Below are 6,055 nucleotides of genomic sequence, written 5' to 3' on the forward strand. Positions count from 1 at the left end.
TATACCCTTCCGGTGATATCATATAATTCTCGCTACTATACTTCTACATGCATGCATCATCCAAACATAGGGTCAAGACCAACATGTCCCTAACATTGACACAGGTATTTTATACAAAGTAGTAAAGGACATGCAAAGCGTGAAAGACATTTATGGAAAACTCACACATATTACAAATAAGAGAGTTTAAACTTCATTCCGCTCCTTCTGTTTTTAATTACAAGTGATTATTCCTACCTCAGGGAATAGTGTAGGTAACGGTTTGTGTCCGTTCCAATTAACTTCTCTTGTGTGAAAGTAACAAGATTCGTTACAATGGAATGAATCGATAAGCATTCCTAAAGAACGCACGAGCCGTTACACAACCATTTGTTTCAAAGTTCATTAGAGAACGTGTGTTACTCAACCTCAAATTCATCCTCTGATCAGATTATATCCCTAGGGACAGTTCATGATGATGATGGTTTAGGTAGGGTCAACCATTTTGTACTGGGGATGTAGGGGGGTGGGGTGGGGTGGGGTCAGCTATTTTGTACTGGGCATGTAGGGGAGTCCGCCATTTTGTGCTGGGTATGTAGGGGGGGGGGGGGCAGCCATTTTTTACTGGGAATGTAGGGGGTCGGCCATTTCATCATACTCAGGGTGCAGGGGGTCAGCCATTTTGAACTGAGAATGTAGAGGGTCAGCCACTTTGTACTACGGATGTGGGAGGGTCAGTCATTTTGTACAGGGCATGTACGAGGGGGTCAGCAAATTGTCATTCACATCCACATCACCCCAAGCCATTAATCCACCTCACGCCCGGCTGTATAAAATATGTGTTTAAAATTAGACAGGTTGGATGTGGAACCGTCCAGAACATGGTAATACTGACACAAACCTCTGGGAAACACAAATCCCATTTCAACATGTGTCAAAAAAACTGTTACGCGCGTATGTTTCCGACAAGGTTTTAATTCCTTCAGCAAAGAAACTTGAATGTCAACAAACTGTTTACACCTTCAACAACACAGTAGTGTGAAACTGCCACAGATTTATTTGACGGACTTGACAATGTCCATAGAATTAACATATCCACAAACAGTCGGCTGTCAGGACTGGAATAGAATAGAAAGATGAAGGATCTAGACACGTCTGGCGCACATGTACAGTGTTGCTGTAATGTTTTAGATGGAAACTGAAGTTACATTGAAAACACATTTCACAATATCGAGTCCATCAGTCACAGTTGGTGTGACGTGTCCACAATGTACAACGGTTGGTATGTGGCATAACTGTATGTAATCATGATTCATTGTCGAAACGTTACATTTTATATTATAGTTGGAATAGAACCGGAAGGCTGAATTCTATTGATAATTGTAAGATTGTTTACACAAGTTATAATGGTAATCATTATTATGCATAAACAAAACATTATATACCGTATATTTGTAAGACAATAGTTTGTATATCCAAAGGCATTCACAAACATGCATCCGTGCATCCATGCACACGCACACGCACACGCACACGCACACATGCAGAGATACTCTCCTCTACTGTGTAAACTTCTTCATCTCATTATGACTTCTTAAGACCTGTTACTTACTACAGGTTGTTCAGCTTGACCCGCTCAAGTGAATACTAAATAAATGCATTGCGTGACCGTGACACAACTAGTTGGGTCTATTATTGTGAAGGGGTGCGCCATTGTTGGGTGATAGTCAACATGTCCGAACAGCCGAGACAAGGTCGCTGTTTGACATCGCAGTGTCGAGAAATCGTTAGCAATGTCAGCATCTTTCTTTAAACAATTAGCTACAGATGGTTTAATGTTTCCTATTCGGGCGTTAGGTGCAGCAAGTGTCAGCATTTATTCGGATTCTGAAAGTAACTGACTTTACGGTGTAAACTTGGTAAACCAAATTAGATAGCTTATGACAGTTGAAACAATCCATTTAAAACATGAAATGATTGGGGGTTTTTTAGACGAGTTTTCCGGGACAAGTTCTGTAACGAATCCATGTGTGCATGTTTCACATGAACGCAACAATAACAGCATTCTCTGCTCACCTAATAAATGAATTAACTCGACCAGCCGTTTGTGCCATTTGATCTCCCGAGTCATGCATATGTAGACTGAGTAGATCAGGTCAAGATGAAGAATCTGTAATTACATAATGCATGTGACAAAGTTCCTGTTTTTTTCACTCTGACTCTGGAACCTTTTCTATTTACACAATGAAGAACTATGTATATTCAGAAACTCCTTTAACCCTGCACTGTGTGTCGTTATGACAGAAAGAAGTTGTGTAAATGTACAGATTATATGGCTGATATAATGCTGATTGACCACTGTGCAAAATAGTTTCCAGTTTTCTCTAGCCTGGTTAGCTATGCCTGAAAAGTTATAGCCCTAAAAATAAAGGTAAAGCCCGAAATTTAACTGTAGGAAGTGAGCAAAAGATTACAAAAAGGTAAACCCATAAAAAAATATAGGACCCCATGAAAACTCACTAGCCAGTCGCGTCAATGACCGTGGACATTTACTGGCCTGACTGAATTTTGCTAGCCTGCGGGGCAGTGGCTATTTCTCACACTGCTCATGCCACGTTAAAAACAGTTCACTGACTCAATTGCACATTCGTGCGAAGACATACACACGGACACACGGACTCCCGCACACACGGATGCGTGAGCGGACACACGGATCGTCGCAATTATGCAAATTGTACAATAAATTTGTTAATGATTATCACTGCAAGATTGAGAGCATAACATACATGGACAAGAAATCACATGTAATTAGCTAATTGCATTCAATAATAGCATCAGGATATCAGCAGTTACCGTAACAGTACTGACATGCCCTGTTTCAGGCGTGTGACTATTCACGTTTCATTCTCAACAAACAGAAACGCTTACCATAGTAACCTTATTGGTTTGAAATGCAGATCCCGTTATCAGGACACTGGGAACTCGATGTCTACATTTAGTCAGGTCTGGAAATACTTCCCATTAGTCAATTCAGGAAAGTAAAACCAAAATAGAACGCTTCCAAGGAGCAAATGAACGTATTCTTAGGAATGGTCTCGAAAGGATCCATCTATTCAAGAAGCCGTCTCGTAGAAGATCTATAATGTAAAATATTGTCGCCCAATATGCCTGATTCCTTGGTTTACCATTGACACGGTGCAATGACATTCAGCCAACGAAGCCACCCAGTCCGACTCTCCGTTGTGTCGTTTCTTTCAGTGTATACACTGGGAAATTATTTTGCTACATGGAATCCTGTCTTGTTCTAGCATTTAGGGTGCACAATTGATACTGTTTGTGGTTCTGACAAATGACAGTAATGCGCAATGGTTGAAAATGTCGTTTGTTCAAAGTGGAATATATATGGTTTGTAAACACTGTATTTATCGCATACCCAGAAGTGCTTTTTGTGAGGGTTGTAAGTACATGCCAAATACAAGCGTGAACCATACTGTCCTCTGACGTCAGGCGCTGGTATGGTGGCTCAGCACACTTCATTCTGGTCACATATCCTTCAAATTACTTCCACTGGACCACAAGCAACTATACGTAGGACATTCTGCACATGTTTGAACAAAATAAACATAAGTTCTCTAAGCACACAGTCAAAAGCAGAATCAGTGTTAAACCTTTAACTGAATGAAATGACATCGCATTTAAAGTCAAATATCTCAAGATATGGTTGCCATCAACAGTCGTTACTAACGACGCACAAGGCATATACAAATGAGCTACACCGCATCAGGGGCTCACAAGCAAATTCCCATGGTCAGTATCGCGTTCCGATACTTCGTTGCAGACAGTGTTGTCGTGCTGACATGCCACGAGGGGGTTTTCTGATGCAAAAACGGCTATCAGCGTTTGCAAAATCACATCTCGGTATCTCACAGCATTCACGTTCCCCTCAATGAAAATCATTGGTTCAGCTGTTCTTCCACGATATATCATACTGGCCCACCTCCAAAAGACTCCCTCCATAACACACGGCTTAATGTAATAGTCACCTGTTCGCCTGTGGGCAGGTGTCCTGCCATCAGCTCGGAAATATAACTCGCTGTTGTAGAGACCGCTTCCACAGTCGTGTGCTTCCTTCGCAAAGGTTCTCTGTGCTATTGGAGATGTCGACAGGGATGGCCTGGTGTCAAAATAGGCCATCATGCAAATGCAGGGCGCCTTGCACGGATGACATAGTTCAAGTGTTCTCGCTGATATGCCTCTGCTATCATGAACGGTACGAGCTGTGAGGGTTGCTGGCTGAAACTTGTGGTAGTTGTGCGTGCTATGAATCCTTCTGTCCTGACGTGGGGTGGGCGATCATTAACAATCAATAACATATTTGTTTTTTGGAAACAAAACTCGCCAAACAGTGTTTCTATGGATGTTGAAATGACGAGCAACGTCACGCTGCAAGGTACGAGACTGAAGCATATCTATAGGTCTCCATCTGCCATTTTCCCTGGAGGCGTTTCTACCAGAAATGAATACTTAGAGTTTTATCTGACTTTTTCAGTACCTCAACAAGCACTGAATGGCACTAATAAGCGTCTGATTGTCTGGCCTTCTACAGTAAACATAGCTGGCAATTATTCTGGAATATGGCATGCCTCTTGCAAATGTAGTGCAATTCGAACAGTCAATGCTTGATTGAGTTCATTTCTTCCATCATTTGAACACACTCTTGCTCTGGTTCAGGTATCCCAAATTCTAAGCACAAGATTACGAATAAACAGTTGTATGTTATAATAACTATTTCCCTTAGTAAAGAACAACGAACAAATATGGTATCCGTTAGAGGTCAGATTCAAATAAAATTTAAACTACGAAAAGTTAGTGAGGTATTACCTAAATGTCTACAAATGTATATCTTCAAGCCCCCGTCATTCGGAGATCGAACATAATTAATCAGTGGTGTTATATGCGGTGATATGTGTAACGACAAACAACAATACTGATTCCTGCAAACTTGACAGTTCAAGACTTGCCAGATACAATATCTTTTCCTGTATATATCCCTATATCTACCATAGCAGTAATGTGTGCTTTTGATACGGAATGGTGCACATTCAATGAAAAGGTCTTGTAACTACTGATAATCTATATCTTGAGGGGCGTTGAGGTAATCGGGTGTTTAAAGCATTTGCTCGTCACGCCGAAGATCCGTCTTCGATTCCACACATGGGCACAGTGCGTAAAGGGTGAAGCCCATATCTGGTACTGAATCGATATTTGTAAACACCAAGGGATGGAGCAGTTGGAAACGGAATGAAAGGGGGTTGACTACTGCAAAGCTGAACCCTGACCAAACCATTCCTGAGCAACAATAACATAACGCTCTTTGAAATCGTGATGAAATGAAGATGCTCGAAACTTGGGAAATTACTTGTTGAGGAATATTGCCCAGCATAAAAGGAAATTATACTTATAGAGAGACATCTAGTTTCACAGCGTTACTGAGGGGTATTGGTCACCCTGAATCGATTCTTTATCACGCCTCTAGTGAAATCATCCACTTGTTTAAACTGATGACATTGACTAATATACTGTCCCAAAAAGAAACGGAAAGCAATCTGTATTTTTAAAAATCTATCAATTATCTATTGTGTACAAACAATCGTCAAAATATATTACAAAAGTGTTGATAACATGATTTTACACAGTTACACAAGTTAAAAAACGTGTTTACCTGAAAATGTTGCCTTTAATTAGATTTTTTACAAGGATTAGAAAAGCAACAGAAATCACCTTCAGTTGAAATTGTGCAGCAAAGAGCATTCACTGTCTGGCAATAAATATCCAGATTACTTTCAGAAATTGGTATTCGTTTTGAAGGAGTTTCAAGGTCAAACCGCTACGTAATGTCTTGACTTTGCGGCACGTAACATTGCCATTGAAAGAATGCTTGCTGGAGATTACCGATCTTCAGTTGCCGGTCGTCTGAATGTTAATCTGAGATAGCTTGTAGCTTGTTGCAACCAAACAGGTATAACAAATGACCCCGTACAGGCAGACCTAGAGTTAAAACTGCCGCCCAAGATCT

This window comes from Haliotis asinina, chromosome 1, assembly GCF_037392515.1.
Source record: "Haliotis asinina isolate JCU_RB_2024 chromosome 1, JCU_Hal_asi_v2, whole genome shotgun sequence".
NCBI classification, from domain to species: domain Eukaryota; kingdom Metazoa; phylum Mollusca; class Gastropoda; order Lepetellida; family Haliotidae; genus Haliotis; species Haliotis asinina.